Below are 17785 nucleotides of genomic sequence, written 5' to 3' on the forward strand. Positions count from 1 at the left end.
CTTTTTGTTTTAAATAACATTTACCTTTAAGAACAGGATTGGATTTTTGGTGTCCTAAGAGGCTTGTGCATGTTTTTTGATTAGCTAGTAGCAACAGTTAATTTCCTTTGTTTTCTTTCTCAGCTCTTCCATGGGGCGGGGGGGGGGGGAGGCGGGTGAAAGGGCTTGAGGTTACCCCAGGGGGAGGAATTCCTAACTGCTCCTTCCTGGTCCAAGGGGATATTTTGCATTTGGGTTGTGGCACTGTTTACCAAGCCAAGGACAGAGAAAAGCTGTATCTTGGGAGTTTAATACAAGCCTGGAGTGGCCAGTACTAATTTTTAAAATGCTTGTGGGCCCCCACCATCTGTACTCAAAGTGACAAAGTGGGGATTCAGCCTTGACATTTCAGCCTTTTGAAAATCTGACACTTGTTATTTCCTAGAGCTCAGCAAAAAGGAAGATATTTTCATTTTACGTACTTGTGGCACCTTAGAGACTAACAAATTTGTTAGTCTCTAAGGTGCCACAAGTACTCCTTTTCTTTTTTCATTTTAAGTGTTACAGGAATAAAGCTTTAGACAAGGAATCCCCAAATTGCACCTTCTTAGGGTGATCATACATCTTGTTTTGGGTAGGACAGTCCCCTTTTTAAGTGCTGTCCTGGACGTCCCAAGTTTTTTGACAAAACTGGGCGTTTGTCCCGTTTGCTCTTGCCAACTTATGATCAACATATTCTGTGCTATGGAAAACTCGTTTTAAAATACCTAAGTGTCCCTGCTGTGTAGTTCCACCCCACCCCCAAATGAAGACAGATCACGATGTAAGCCAACGGCAATACAGCATAGAGATCTATGCTACTAGTGCAAAACCTTGGACCCTTGGTGCTACAGACTGATACCAGAGCTCTGTGGGATTTGGAGTTTGCTTTCCAACAGTTGTCCACTTTATAGAAAATCTAGAGTCCTCCAGAAGAGGAGTATAGTTAATATTTATAAAAAGCTAATTAATGTTTTCTCCCAGAACTTCTGGGAAGCAAATAAGTAAGCATTATTCAATTACTATGCCCATTTTACAGATAGGGAAATGAAGACAGAGTTAAGTGACTTGCCCCAAGGCCACAGGGACTCGGTGGTAGAGCTGGGATTGAAAGCCAAGTCCCTATGTAGTATTTTAGGATTAAATTCAGCCCTACGTAGAGAGCCAGAACAAGGCCTGTGCACCACTTAATTTTGACAGTTCAGACAGGATTAACGTGATGTATAGGCCGTGTTCTGAGTCTTTGCACAAGGTTGAATTTCACTTCTAGTATGTTAGATGAGATGTAGTAGTAAGCAAAAAAGTCTATCCCTTTCTGTGTGCAGAAGAGAATTAATGCTCTCAGGGCAATAAGAAATTAAAACATTCCTTCTACTGAGTAGAGAAAAAGTATTCTTTATTGGAGCCTGCATCACTATATACATATCTTTGTGAAAGTTTCTTCTCAGAAACAGCTTGGCGGATACCCAAACCTGCATGAGAGTAGGATGTTTGCAGAAAGCTAGAATCTAGAAAGGTAACTATTTGCAGGTTACTTACTGTATTTAAGAAAATACTGTACAAAACAATATAGTAGGTGGTTAAGTGTTCTGGTTTAGACATTGAGATTTTTATTTTATTATTAACTTGTTTGAGGATTTTTATTATTTGGGGTTTTTTAAACTATGAAAATGTGATTCTGTGACAGAAATACTGTTGCAGGTATTACAGCTTTGTACATTGCAGTGATAGCTGTGGATCATGTCACAGCAGTGTCCAAGCCCAGGGGAACACTTACTTTCACCACAAAGGTTGCTCTGGTAGGACTGGTGGTGTCCCAGATGTTTGGACTACACCTCCACTTTAATGCTAGAAGGCATTAAGTCCTGCGCTGCAGACTGGTACGACAGCGACCCAGTTAATGTTTCCTACATGATCTTTTAATTGGAATTCCAAAGCGGAAGGAAAAGTATCTAGATAGTCACGGGAAATCAAGTGTGGACTCTATGCTGCGTAACAACATTCCATTTCTCTTAACATACTGGATTCATAAAAGTTAGCTTCAAAATAGTTTAGTATCTCAAAGAGGAAAAAAAAAAGCTAGATTCTCTGCAGCTCTAAACTAGTATTGCTTCATTAAGTTCAGAGGAGTTATGCTGATTTATGCCAGCTGAGAATTTGGTCTTGTATTTTTAATTCACAAGTTTTGATTTAGTATAATGGGTCTATCTTTATGCAAGTATTGCTCTAGCATGCTCACCATCTTGGCATCTGAGCACCCAGAGACCTAATTACAGCTGGGAAAAACTGGTGAATATTTTTTCCTAAAATTACACCAGTCACCTTCTGGCAAGATTTTACATCCCCCAGACTTTTGGGGGCTGAACTGTTTGCACTGAAGTGTACAAACCTGCAGTTAGATCATTAGATAATAATCTACCCTGAGAAAGAAACAGGCAGAGTATTTTGGGGCTGCACCTGTAACAGACCAAGACAGTCACAATCACCCTTCCAGTAACCCCAGTGCTCCAGGGATGGTGTTAATGGTGCCAGGTCTATACCTGGCACAGCAGCGCACACAGCATGTAGCAAACCTACCCTACGGGGTAGAGACAAGGCTTCCCTCATCCTCGTTGCATTCTGCCCCTTCCGACCCACCTGAGTTCGAGGAGGAAATTAACAGTGGTGCTATTTGCTTTTACGCTCATGCTGCTGCTCACAGTTAGAGCAGGTTGGATAACTGTTTTTTGTTTTGTTTTGTTTTGTTTTGTTTTTGTTCTCTTGCCTTTCACAAAAATGCCTCTGAACAACTAATCATTTTGAATCAAGCAACTCAAAAATCCTCCCCCCCAAAAAAATTCATCAAATTGAAAGTATTTCATTTGGCCCCAAGTGGATTTTTTATTCTTTTTAAAGGCTTAGATTCACAAAATGGCAGGGGGGTAGAGGAGATGTAGCCTTCCCTCTAACTTTTATCTCAGTGGTTAGAGTACTCATGTAAGAGGTGAGAGGCCCAGGTTTAATTCCCCATTCTTCCTGAATTAGAGAATGAATTTAAATACAGGTGTCCTATTTCTCAGAAGCATGCTAAAACTACTGGGCTATGAGAGAGTCTGGTGTAGATCTCTCTCAATTTCTGCTGTTGTAGGTATTCCATCTTTTGTAAATTAAATAGTCATTGACGCAGGGACATGACGTGGAAGATGCAAGTTCATAAGTGAGTACCCTAACCACTAGGGTAGCATGTCATTCATAGTGGCACCTCAGTCACTCATAATGACTTAGTGCTTCTTCAATGAATATCCATTAGGACAGAGTGAGATTTGTTCAATAGCCTGGTGGTGAGATTATTCATCCAGGATCTCAGCTGCTTTTATGTGTTGGATTTATGCACCTAAAGTGGCAGTTAGGCACCTAAATCCTTTTGTGGCTCTAACCCTTAGTTCTCATTCCTACTTCTGCCATTGATTGATTTCAATACTTTGTAGTTACATAGTAAACTAAGAAAAGCAAGTCTCTATGCAAAAATCTTGGGATAACAGAGAGTGGGATTACCATAAGCAACTGATGTTGAAATAACCCTTTTCCTACTGAAATCAATGATAAAGCACCCATGAATTTCAACAAGAACAAAGCTAAGCAAAAGTTTTTGCAAATCCCACCAGAAAAGTTAAGTGACTTCCCTGGGAGTCATCCATTGCATTTACTTGCTTGTGAAGTGCCTATAACTGGTAGCTATATCCAGGCATCTAAAACCAGATTCCCCCGCTCCCACCCCGCAACTGAATGCATGCATGCAATTTCTTGTGGAAAAGTGTGCATGTACAGTTTGCATGGACAGATATGCCATCTGTGCATATACAAGTTACATTTTTCCCCTGCACAATTATGAATGTTATAGATTATCATGCAAATATCATGATTTCAAATTCTTACATAAAGTTGATTATAATCAGAATTATCCCTCTTCAAAAAAATCTAAGTCACATGCAACAGTTGTGTTTCAGCTACATTAACTAATTTGATCAAAATAATGACTTTTCAGGAGACAGTACCAATTTATTCATAAGTTTTTAAATAAACTCATCAGAATGAACCAGTTGTCTCATCGTTGTTTTGCTCACCAAAAGTGAAATGCAATTGACTTGATGCATTGGTTTTTAACAGATACCCTGTATGCTATTTTTGAACTAGGCTGCTAAGCTAGGAGTAGCTAAAGAATCTTCAAAAACTAAAGCTGAAGCCCAGATGGTCCTAGAAATGATTATGGCTTTTTTGCACTGCTGGCTTCCTCTTTCAGCCTTTGCTATGGCAGCAGTGGCTAATCCTCAAATTCACATTAATCCTGTTATAGCTATCCCTAGAGTACATGAGGGAACCCAGCACTGTCTATAACAGAGTTAGCTACATTTTAATGAAGAAACAGCTGAGTTTCAAATAATGTAGTATTGGGGATAGAGTTTTAAGAAGAATTTGCTATTGTTCCTTAGTGGAGTGTTTCCTATATTGAAAGACTAAACTTAAAATTATAAATATTTCTGTTTGACAGAGGAATGACATCTCACCCGACCCGCAGAGACTCCATGAGCCTCCAGGGTATCACAACTGAAGAGACAGTTCCACATTGGGCAGGGTGAGGCTCACAAGCATCTGCACTAAACCATTTATGGAAGCATACAGGACAGCAATCGAACTGCAGCCAGATTTAATGACAAAAATAAGAATAAGCTTAGTCAAAATGAGAAAATAGAAGATAATGTTGAAATTTAAAGCAACCCTTAAATTTTATTCTTCCATACATGCCTCAGAACCGGCATTCTCATATCTGTCTCCTATTGAAATCAAACCTCCTGCCCTATATTGCCTTATATACCTGTCTCAGCTATCCCAGAATGCACTGCTCACACCGAGCCTGATCTAAAGCCCACTGAAGTCAACGAAAGTCCTTTCATTGACTATGTTCTGAGTTGCACTCAATTCAGGCAGCAAAACAAAGATAAATGACAAAATATAGCACACTGTTGCAATACTCCTGCTTCCAGCTGCTCCTCTCATACACCAGATTCAGATTTACTCTACCATCTACCCCTGGCCCCTTCCCAGGATTTATAGAAGATACTCTGTTTCCCCCACCAAGCAGTTTTACAGCTCCTCAATATGGAGTAGGTGGTTTTTTCCCTCCTCCCTCCAATTACACACAACCAGCTTATCCCCTATAGAGGAAAGCCTGGCCCACACAAAACACTTTGTGGCCTTTTAATAGATAGCTGCATACACAATCTTTCTAGTAAGCCCCTTAGTGAACACATTCATTGCAAGAGGGAGAGACCTTGCCAACCTTTTAAAGGTTAGATCAATTTAGATACCTTCATCTTGCCACCTATTCTCCTTCAGTATGTTTACCTTTTCACAGTCTTTAGGTACTGATACCTGCTTAATTTTCACTATATTTAATAGCCAGAACCTAAGCAGATGCACCTGTGAAGATTAGACTAACTCCATAGTTGAAGTATCATTAAATCCTTTCCAATCACATTGTCATCTGCAGCTGGTGCACAGTTCTGATTTGTTGGCAGCGCATTAGGGCACAAGAGAAACATCCACATCACATCCTTCAACTTTTCTTTACAATCACAGTTCTTCTGATGTCTGACTATTCCTTTTGATTTCTATAAATGTTGGCTTTTCTTAAAAAGTTAAGTAATTTTGAGCATCAAATACAATATTTTTGAGCACAGGTATTCATATGCATAAGTTAATATTGGAGACCACTTTTTTCAAATGTTGCCTCTTGTTTTTCTTCAATATAGGTTGTGACAGCCTATATTCTGGTTGGACTCTCCCCCTCCATTTTTTTCCTGTATTGCAGGATCACCAGCTGCACCAATGACAAAGTTAAACCACAAGTATTTTCCATAGACTGGCAGATAACTATTTGGGGAGCAGTTGGGATATCTGCAACTCAAAAATTTCAGAGTGTACAAGATGTCAACTGAGAAGGCATTTCTAGAGCCAGCTGTAGTAAGAGACCCTGAAACATAAACCCTTGTATCAGAGGCCTGGTCTGAGGCCTAAAGCCTGAACCAAAGTACTTCCAGGCATTGCTTAGCAACGCTGGGCTGTGAGCCAGAGGCAGGCCCGAATTGCAGAACTTGGCAAGAAAAGGGCTCCTAGAAAGCACGCACTAATGATATAAGTAGTAATAAGAGGAACCTGGACATCCTAGATACAAGGACACTTCACAGAAACAACAAGGAACAGCCAGGTGCATCCCAAAGATGGGGTCAAAAGGACAGCATGATGGACAGATCTGTTTGTTTGAACCAACACATCAAAGGGGGAGACAGCACCCTAATGAGTCAAGGGGCTGTACCTCGATACGTCAGTAGGGATGAGTAATCTGTCCTCCAACTATATAAAAATAGGTCCCGGAGCGCATATCTTTGTCCAGCCTAGGGGGCAGTGGAGTGTCCCGCCACTGACTGAACTGTGTCCGTTACCAGGGGACACATATTTGTAGTATGTCCTATAGAGTCTATAGGAAACTATTACTGTGCTTCATTTGACAATAAACCTAGCCGGCTGCCTTTGTACCTTGCTAGAGTCTGTGGTCTTTGGGGGTTCTCTTGGGGTCTGCTGTGTCAGCTATCTGTGCAGAGCTGGGGCAGCACATAGAGGGAACCTGCCCGAGCCGTCTGTTCTCATCATTGAATCAGAGCAGAGCACCTCACCGGTAGCTACTGCCAACACCAGCAGCTATTCCCCTCTCTCTATACCCTCAGCTCATATGCAAAATATGCCAGTTATTCCACAGTTTTTTCTCCAACACACAATAGTCACCCAAGTACGCTATGGTCTATCCAGCCTTCTGAAACTAAAACAATATTAGGTTCACCAAGCCTTGTCAGTTTAAGATTTTTTTTTAATTGCACAACAAGACAAAAATACCAGGAAGTACAAACAGTGACACAGTAAAGTCAAAGGATTTTCATAAACAATCGATCGAAAAACAAAACAAAACCAAAAAAAACCCAAAAACCCACTACAGTTGTCCTGTTGGCAGTAAGCTTGCAGGGTAAGTAGATTGTATCATACTGTATTGTTTCCATACTTATGCTGCCACGTGGTGGCTGTTCAAAGTACCATAAGTACAATTTTTAAACTACCTGAAGCATGGACATCTCTCTACTTTCTTCAGATATTGTCTCACTAGAGACCATGCTATTTCTAATTGTTTCTCTGGATAAAGAGAAAATGCAGTTTAAACACCAGAAACTATTTTACACTGCACATAGGAGTTACAAAAAATGTATTACACTGGAATTATTTGGATTCCTAATTTACTAGGAACTTCCGCTACTAAAGGTAGAAGTCCATTATCCTTATAAAAATATACAATAAGCCCCCAAAAATCAATTAGGGTGGATTCACAAAGGTACCTAAGTTTGGGTTGAGGCACCTAAGCCCTAGCTCTAGACTCCACTGATTCACAAAGCTCCCACCCAACCCTGTAGGGTCCTAAACTCACTCGGCACCTAATTTTTCAGAGTAAAAGAGTTCCATAGGCAAAGTTTCTTCTGTTGGGCATATGCATTGCTGCCTCACTCTAGGCATCGGGATGCTTACTCCCATCTACATCCCTGAGTGAGTCACAAGCTGGGGGGAAATAGGCAGGTGAATGCTTATCTAGTAGGTATGCTCAGAGGACATCTACCAGATTGGGTCCCATTCAAAAATCTGGATGGATGAGGAGGCCAGCTACTGGAGGGGGTCCCATCAAAAATCTGGGCAGAAGTGGTGCCACTTACCTCATAACTTTTAGCTTAGTGGTTAGAGCATTCACCTGGAATGTGAGAGACTCAGCTTCAATTCCCCTTGTGCCTGCAGGGGAGAAAGGCTGTGAACAGGGGCCTCACTCTTCTCAAGAGTGCTCTAACCACTGAGCTATGGAATATTCACATGTGGGACTCCCTCAGTCTGGCTTCTTGAAGCTTCTCCACTATGTATAAATAAATAGAGAAAGAGAATGACTGTGTAGCCTGCATGTTCGGGCACTGACTTGGGAGGTGGGAGAGCCAAGGTACAGTTCACTTGCTCCTGTGACTAAAGTACTTATATACAGTGGAACAGTTTCTAAGCAGGAGACACTGAGGAAGCCCTACATCAGAGCCTCTTATTGCTCAGGGTTAAAGCACACTCCTGAGACATGGGAGACCTCCCTGTTCAACTCTTTTCTCCCCCTCTGGAGGAAAAAAAAATAGTGTGTGTGTGGGTGGGGAAACTGAACACAGATCTCCCATATGAATACTCCAACATTGAGTTAAAAGCTGTAAGTCAGGTGGCACCTCCCCCCCCCAGCCATTTTGTGTAGAGTGAGGGAGGACCCCTAACTCATTCTCATAAGAAACACCTTAGGCACTTAAGTTGCCTGACTTCAAGAGAGGGGTTCCCGAGCTGTGAATTGCTACCAGAGATCCCTGGAGCCTGGACTTAGGGACCTATTTCCAGGAGAGGGTTGGCATCTCCCATTGGCTAGTTTGGTAGCTCCCCATCTTGTATGCTGGCTTTTGTGAATTGCAGTTCCCTATGTTCACTACTTTTACAAGGCCATAATAAATTTCATACAAAGTGTACCTTATGAAGTATCATTTAAAACTCAATTTGCTGATGATTGCCCTGGTAAAATGTGTGGCGATGTTTTATGTAAAAATTATAAAATTCTACTGTATAAGGCATGTTCCAAGTCTGGGGAAACAGCTTCAAACTAGCTCCCCAGAGAGAAAAGGCTAGCCAACATCTCAGCCAGGACTATCATCTGGTTAAGCGTCCATTCTTTGACAGGAAAAAGGGTGTGAGCAAGAAATTTACATCTTGGCAATGGAACAGCTGGAGATTCCGGTGCAAATAGACTGTCTCCTAAACCTCAGCTGGAGCTGATTTTCAAAGAGGAAAATAGCTATAGGAAGTGAGAACGGAGGACTTAAATCATCCCTCCTCCCTTTCTCTCTGCCCACAACATCCACAATGCCTGCAGGACAAGGAAGAAACATTGGACTGGGAGAGAGGTCCCTGGCTGAAAGGCATCCAACCACTAAGACTGTCTCTCACCACATGATTTGCATTTTGTTTTAAGTTCACTTAGCTTGTTAAGTTAGATATTAGTTTACATTTACCTTTTATTTCTTTGTAACCAATTATGACTTATGCCTCATACTTGTAATCACTTAATCTTTCTGTAGTTAATAAACTTGTTCTATTGTTTTATCTAATCTAATGTGTTTAGGAACTTCATTTGGGATAACAAGATTTGTGCACATCATTTCCTGTTAATGAAATGGCGGACTTTCTATGAACTTGTATTGTCCAGAAGGGTACACGGCAGTACAAGACTCACATTTCTCTGGGACTGGGAATTTGCTGGTGTTACTCTGTAATATAATTCATGGGTGGGTGGGTGGCTAGCTGTAGAACTCATACAGTATAGCTGGGGGTGATTTACATGCTTGAATCTGTGTGGGAGCAGGCTAGAAGTTGTTGCTCTCACAGTGAAGCAGTGTACAAGACACCCCAAATTGGAGAATTGAGGGGGGACAGCTGTTCAACAGTTCAGATTGTACCTTGGAGGAGAGAGGTGCCTGTGACATTACCCAATTCATCGTACAGAGAGCCCAGGCATCTAACTCAGGCTTTGTGAATTACAGTGCTGTTTCTGTGATCTAAGCACCTAGGTTAGGCATTGAGATGCTCAGCGTCACAAAACCCAACTCTTTTTGTGAATCTAGCCCTTTCTTCCCAGAGGGATATTTCATTTCATACAAGAAATTCTTCATACCAACAGAAATAAAAAAAACAAATCTAAAGCTATTCTGTCAATATAGGATCATAATGGTTAAAAATTGAAAAAGACTTCTTAGATATAGGAGTCTATCCCCTGTAAGCAGATGATATCGTCCCCTTGCACCTCCCTCCCCAGATTATATTGCATATTAAATTGGTATTGATACTGCTAATAATTTAGTAGTGTAGAGTCCCTATTCTGTGTGCCATCCTGCATTTAGGCCACAGTCTAGACATTAATAAATGGTCTTAAAAGACATAAGAATCAGTAAAAAGAAAAGGAGTACTTGTGGCACCTTAGAGACTAACAAATTTATTAGAGCATAAGCTTTCGTGAGCTACAGCTCACTTCATCGGATGCATTTGGTGGAAAAAACAGAGGAGAGATTTATATACACACACACAGAGAACATGAAACAATGGGTTTATCATACACACTGTAAGGAGAGTGATCACTTAAGATAAGCCATCACCAGCAGCAGGGGGGGAAAGGAGGAAAACCTTTCATGGTGACAAGCAAGGTAGGCTAATTCCAGCAGTTAACAAGAATATCAGAGGAAAAGCAGCATCGCTTACCCCATAACCTCAGCCATGCAGAACACAGTGCCATCCACAGCCTCAGAAACAACTCTGACATCATAATCAAAAAGGCTGACAAAGGAGGTGCTGTCGTCATCATGAATAGGTCGGAGTATGAACAAGAGGCTACTAGGCAGCTCTCCAACACCACTTTCTACAAGCCATTACCCTCTGATCCCACTGAGAGTTACCAAAAGAAACTACAGCATTTGCTCAAGAAACTCCCTGAAAAAGCACAAGAACAAATCCGCACAGACACACCCCTGGAGCCCCGACCTGGGGTATTCTATCTGCTACCCAAGATCCATAAACCTGGAAATCCTGGACGCCCCATCATCTCAGGCATTGGCACCCTGACAGCAGGATTGTCTGGCTATGTAGACTCCCTCCTCAGGCCCTTCGTTACCAGCACTCCCAGCTATCTTCGAGACACCACCGATTTCCTGAGGAAACTACAGTCCATTGGTGATCTTCCTAAAAACACCATCCTAGCCACTATGGATGTAGAAGCCCTCTACATCAACATTCCACACAAAGATGGACTACAAGCCGTCAGGAACAGTATCCCCGATACTGTCACGGCTAACCTGGTGGCAGAACTTTGTGACTTTGTCCTGACCCATAACTATTTCACATTTGGTGACAATGTATACCTTCAAATCAGCGGCACTGCGATGGGTACCCGCATGGCCCCACAGTATGCCAACATTTTTATGGCTGACTTAGAACAACGCTTCCTCAGCTCTCGTCCCCTAATGCCCCTACTCTACTTGCGCTACATTGATGACATCTTTATCATCTGGACCCATGGAAAAGAAGCTCTTGAGGAATTCCACCATGATTTCAACAATTTCCATCCCACCATCAACCTCAGCCTGGACCAGTCCACACAAGAGATCCACTTCCTGGACACTACGGTGCTAATAAGCGATGGTCACATAAACACCACCCTATATCGGAAACCTACTGACCGCTATTCCTACCTACATGCCTCTAGCTTTCATCCAGATCATACCACTCGATCTATTGTCTACAGCCAAGCGCTACGATATAACCGCATTTGCTCCAACCCCTCAGACAGAGACAAACACCTACAAGATCTCTATCATGCATTCCTACAACTACAATACCCACCTGCTGAAGTGAAGAAACAGATTGACAGAGCCAGAAGAGTACCCTGAAGTCACCTACTACAGGACAGGCCCAACAAAGAAAACAACAGAATGCCACTAGCCATCACCTTCAGCCCCCAACTAAAACCTCTCCAACGCATCATCAAGGATCTACCACCTATCCTGAAGGACGAGCCATCACTCTCACAGATCTTGGGAGACAGACCAGTCCTTGCTTACAGACAGCCCCCCAATCTGAAGCAAATACTCACCAGCAACCACACACCACACAACAGAACCACTAACCCAGGAACCTATCCTTGCAACAAAGCCCGTTGCCAACTCTGTCCACATATCTATTCAGGGGATACCATCATAGGGCCTAATCACATCAGCCACACTATCAGAGGCTCGTTCACCTGCGCATCTACCAATGTGATATATGCCATCATGTGCCAGCAATGCCCCTCTGCCATGTACATTGGCCAAACTGGACAGTCTCTACGTAAAAGAATGAATGGACACAAATCAGACGTCAAGAATTATAACATTCAAAAACCAGTTGGAGAACACTTCAATCTCTCTGGTCACTCGATCACAGACCTAAGAGTGGCTATCCTTCAACAAAAAAGCTTCAAAAACAGACTCCAACGAGAGACTGCTGAATTGGAATTAATTTGCAAACTGGATACAATTAACTTAGGCTTGAATAGAGACTGGGAATGGATGAGTCATTACACAAAGTAAAACTATTTCCCCATGGTATTTCTCCCTCCCACCCCACCCCCCACTGTTCCTCTGATATTCTTGTTAACTGCTGGAATTAGCCTACCTTGCTTGTCACCATGAAAGGTTTTCCTCCTTTCCCCCCCTGCTGCTGGTGATGGCTTATCTTAAGTGATCACTCTCCTTACAGTGTGTATGATAAACCCATTGTTTCATGTTCTCTGTGTGTGTGTATATAAATCTCTCCTCTGTTTTTTCCACCAAATGCATCCGATGAAGTGAGCTGTAGCTCACGAAAGCTTATGCTCTAATAAATTTGTTAGTCTCTAAGATGCCACAAGTACTCCTTTTCTTTTTGCGAATACAGACTAACACGGCTGCTACTCTGAAACATAAGAATCAGTGACAGATTTTGACACAGGGCCTCTCTGCCACTCAGAAAACATGAGAAAATAAATCAATCAGAGCAAAAAGCACTTTCATCCTAATTCTAGGCAATGACCAGAGCTGTTGTCTTAACAGAATAGTTTTTTTTGGTCAAAAGACTAAAATCTTCTCAAATATCCTAGACTATACAGTGCATGTGAGAATATTCCAGTACTGGGCTCTAGAGAAACAGCCATGTGACTTCACTGAACTGCCTAAAACTGAGGCTTACTTAATTTTTAAAAAAAAAAAAAGTTAACAAGATCAGCTAGCAAAAATTCCAACCTCTATTATATTGATTATTCTCACAGAGATAGAAGGCCTTCTCCAAATGCTACATACAAAAGTACAATATGTGTTCATAAGAGGCATATATTGACACTTATTCTAACAATTTTTCCTTTGAGTGTGTTCAAGACCCAGACTGAACTTGGTATGTTTTCATTTCAGTCCTGTGACTCTCATGCCATCTCTTCTATAAGGGAGAAATCTACAGCTCTATAAAAAGGAGTTGTGTCTGATGATTAAATATCCACAGTGGCTTCCAGTTCCTCTTCAAGACATGGCAGAGTTGCTCCAGTGTAGACCATATTGAAGAATCCTTAATTGGAAAGTTGTGTAGTTTCAACTTGTTATGTATGATATCCTATTAGTGAGGCCCTGATAGCAATGCAGAATTACCATGTGTAATTTTCAGTCATTATTAAACCTTGGTAGAAGGTCCATTTTATGATGCATGTAAAATCCCAGAAATAGATGTGCTTAGTTACTTAGTAACTTTTAAAGAAGCTAAAGTTAGAGTAAATCAATTCACCACCTAGACACGGGTGCCATGTGCTGATGTCCAAGTTATCATCTTATAGGGAACTGAACGATTCATTCTGTACAAGGATTTGTAAGGCAGAGAAAGAAGGAAAAGTCTCACTATGGCTTGGGACTTTACGTTATTTTTATATAGATATAAAAATGACAAAGCCACCAGGAAAAAGCCTCAGTCTCTAGGGCCCTCTGTAAGTTACCACAGAACTGATCTATTGCCTGCTCAGCTCTCACTGGCATCACAAATCTCCCATTAGCCTACAGCCAAGATGACCACAGTACATCTGATGAATTTCAAAATGCCAACTGAGCCACTTCAGGCCTTATCTACCCCCAGCCAAAATGGCTGCCAAGCCAAACCTTTCCTCATGTGCCTGCTTTCAAAGGAACTTCCCACTATCTCATGTCACTACACCAGGTGTCCTCCAACTTTGGATCTCTGCATATTCCCTCATCAAGGAAAAGGAAACGGATTTAAAAAAAAAATCCATAGGGTTGGGGGGTCACAGGAATTACATCATCTTGGTGACACAACATATACTGGCAGTGCTCTGCCAATGGCATCTCTCCAGTGTCTGCTTTCCTTTGTGAGGGAGGATGGGAGCAGCTATACAAGGCAGAGAGATAGGGTGCCAGGGGAAACAGAAACAATGGGTGCTGTAAGTATCAGAAACCACTTCCCATCCAAATTTCCTACCCCACCAAACTTTGTCAATAGCTGGGCCAGGTGATAATTCTGACTACTAATTATATATACACTTAATCAAAATTTGACATTGAATACTTTTTAAAATGAGTTGCCTACAGTTGTGAACATCCAGTTGTCTCTTGTATTGCAAATATTTTTTTTTCCTACTGTGGGTTTTCTGATTTCTTGGAAGAAGACCTGATATTTACAAGAACCGTAAAATATTTCACTTCATAAATATGCTTATAGCTTCTCTCACCATTGCTCTCACTGATTACTAATGGTTCATTTCTTTTTGGAATACGTGTTACAATGGGCTCATGTTCATATATAAAAGTACGTTTGCAATGTTGTAGCCATGTTAGGCCCAGATTATGAGAGAGACAAGGCGGGTGAGATTATTCCTTTTATTGGACTAACCTCTGTTGGTAGAAGAGACAAGCTTTGAGCTTACACAGACGTCTTCTTCTGGCCTGGGACTAGGAAAGGTACTCAGGCCATATCTACTTATGCTGACTGAAGACAGTCGGCATACAGCCACCGCAGTTAGTATTTCACTTGTGGGAGTACATACTTGGTTCCTTGCGTCAGCAGTGTGTGTACTCACCAGGAGTGCTTCTATCAATGCAGAGTGCAGTGCACCATGGATAGGTTTCCCATTGTGCAACTCCTCACCAGCCAGCAAACTGTCTTTAGGAAGTTTTGGCACTGCACAATGGGGCTGAAAAGAGTCACACGGGGTGATTGGGAGCATGGGAGGCAATTTCCCAGTTTGTAACGGTCTCTGTCCCATAATTTGGGTCTTTCCCCTTCCCCCCAAAATCCCCCAAACCTGCATAGCCCTCCTTGCTGTCCACCACTCTCTGACAAATCTGCACTATTTTCATGAACATTGCAAGCACAGAGAACACAATCCTTGAGTATTTGCAGAGCTACAAGAACCATTGAATGAGAAGGGAACATCCTGATTCCTTGGAGGACAGATTGCTGTGGGACATAAGAACCCACTTAAGCCTGTTACTGTCATTCTCAAAGCAGCTGCAGATGGAGTGTCACTTCTGGCCCTGAGAAACAAGCACTGACTGGTGGGATCACATCATAATGCAGGTTTGGGATGATGGGCAGGTGGCTACAGAACTTTCTAATGCACATGGCCAAGTTCCTGGATTGTGCATTGAGATCACCCAGCCCTCCAGTGCGGGGACACCGAAATGAGAGGTGCACTGACAGTGGAGAAGCAAATGGCAATCTCACTCTGAGAACTTGCAATGCCAGATTCCTACCAGTCAGTTGGGAATCAATTTGGAGTCAGGAGATTCACCAGAAGGGCCACTGATTGCTTCCTGCAACACTGCCAGGGCCAACTCCAGGCACCAGCTTTCCAAGCAGGTGTTTGGGGCGGCATTGAGAATGGGGCGGCAGTCTGTGTCCCGCGGCGGCAATTTGGTGGCAGCTCCGCCGCTTTTCCTGCCGCAGCGGCTTTTGCGCAGCAGCTCCACCGCTCTTCCGGGCCTGGCGGCAATTCAGCGGCAGCTCTGCCACTCACGCGGCAGCGGCAGTTCGGCGGTGACTGCTTGGGGCGGCAAAAGTGGTAGAGCCGCCCCTGTACACTGCACTTTGATTCCGGGCACTGTGCAGAACATAGTGGACAGATTTGCAGCAATAGATCCACCACACACATCCCTATTTTGGCCCCAGACCACGTTGCCACTGAGTGCCTCAACAGAAAGGGCTACTTTTCTATGGTTATGCAAGCATTGTGAAGCACCAGGGGACACTTCACAGATATCAGTTGGGCCATTAAGGGAAGTGCATGATGTTCACATCTTTAGGAACACAGGACTGATCAGAACGCTACAAGCTGGGACTTTCCTTCCCGACAAGCAGATTACCATTGGGAATGTTGAAGTGTCCATTGTGACCCTTGAGGGCCCAGCCTACCCCTTGCTCAGGAAGCCATACACCTACCAACTTGATGACACCAAGGAATGATTCAACTGTCTGCTCACCAGCTGCAGAATGGTAGTTGAATGTGCTTTTGGTCATGTGAGTAAACACTGCCAGTGGCCCTTCAAAAGACTGGATCTCAAGGAGAAAAATATCCCCACAGTTGCAGCTGCCTGCTGTGTCCTGCATAATGTAAGTGAAGTAAGGGCGGGGGGGAGTTTCCACTGGGGTGGATGGCAGAGATGGAGCAGTTGTCTGCTGAATTTGAACAGCCAGATACAAGGGCTATTAGAAGAACTCAATGGGGAGCTATTCAGATGACGAAGGCTTTGAAAACCCATTTTAACAGTGAGCCAGAGTCTCATGTGTTGTTCGAGTGTGCTTTACCTGACCCAGCTCTCTTGTGGCTGGGTGGGAATTATGAAGCAATGACTGTCCATGTAGGAATTAGGGCTGTCTAGAGATTAACAAAATTAATCACGATTAATCATAATTTTAGTCGCACTGTTAAACAATATTAAAATACCATTTACTTAAATAGTTTTGGGGTTTTCTATATTGTCAAATATAAGGTCAGGGATGGGGGCTCTGGGCTCTCATGGGGCTCTAGCCCACCCCTTCTTCCCCCCCCTCCCCAATCAACTGGGAAGATACGGGCTGGGGCAGCTTCAGACCCCTGCTGCCAATGCCTCCCGCCTGGCCCACAGGTATGAGATTAACCCGTTGAACAAATTAATGCGTTATTTTGGTTTCAGTTAATCACAGGCTTTAGCTGCGATTAACTGACAGCCCTACTAGGAATATAACATTTCTAATGCACCTATTAATGTTTTGAACCTCTGAGTTGTGTGATACCGTGCAGTAACAAGTGATTGGTTGCTTTCAGAAGGGAGCATTCAGCCGCATGTGTTATGAACTAATAGGTTAATTTTGTTACAGAATAAAATTCTATTACCTAGAACAAAGTCGGAAAAGCAAGTGCAGTTTTAAAACAAATAATTTATTATGTGTTTAATGAAAGAGAACCAAACTTAAGGGAAAAGAACATTCATATCCATTTCAGCTTAACATACCCCAAGTAGGGCTTTCACAGGTCTGTATGTGAAGCTATGATTTTCTTTAATATCCCCCCAGTGCGGAGTGGTTGGGGCAGTGCTGCAACCCAGAGGCCATGCGGAACATTGAGAGGGGCATAGGAAGGTCCAGATATTGAGTTCTCAGTGGGCTGCAGAGGTAGATTCGGCAGTCCTGGGCTAACCTACAGGTCCACCAAAGTCCCCAGCATCTGTGTTTACTGCCTGAGAAGCCCCATTACATCCTGGGGAATCTCTCTCTTTTCCTGCTGGGACTCTCTCCTCTACTTATTCATCCTCCAGGCTGGGTGCTCATTGTCCATTGCAGCACAGGCTTGCAAGATCATATCATCCCAAGCCCTATTCTGTCTCCTCCTCATCTGGCTCAGACGTTCTGTGTGTGGGGGAGGTGGGGGGGGGAAAGGGGGAAGAAGAGACTCTTAAGGTCACAGTGGCAGCAGCTGACAATAAAACAGAGGTACCATTGTCAGCATATGCACCACAGAAAGCGAAACTTAAGATGCTGACCTCACTCCCCTTACTTCCCTGAAGTTTTAAGTTCTATATCTTACTTTAGCTTG

The 17785-nt window shown here is 42.8% G+C and overlaps 2 long non-coding RNA genes across 2 annotated transcripts in view; one reads left to right on the forward strand and one right to left on the reverse strand.

The window, feature by feature from the left end:
- The window catches only part of LOC122460878, a 65141-nt gene that overhangs the window by 35249 nt on the left and 12107 nt on the right, over nucleotides 1–17785 (reverse strand). The gene's annotated exons all lie outside the window — the stretch shown is intronic.
- Nucleotides 4548–6786, forward strand: LOC122460879. Its single transcript, XR_006282472.1, has 2 exons — nucleotides 4548–4630; nucleotides 5808–6786. It is a non-coding gene; the product is annotated as an uncharacterized LOC122460879 (long non-coding RNA).

Source organism: Dermochelys coriacea, chromosome 7 (genome assembly GCF_009764565.3).
Source record: "Dermochelys coriacea isolate rDerCor1 chromosome 7, rDerCor1.pri.v4, whole genome shotgun sequence".
In the NCBI taxonomy this organism is placed as follows: Eukaryota; Metazoa; Chordata; order Testudines; family Dermochelyidae; genus Dermochelys; species Dermochelys coriacea.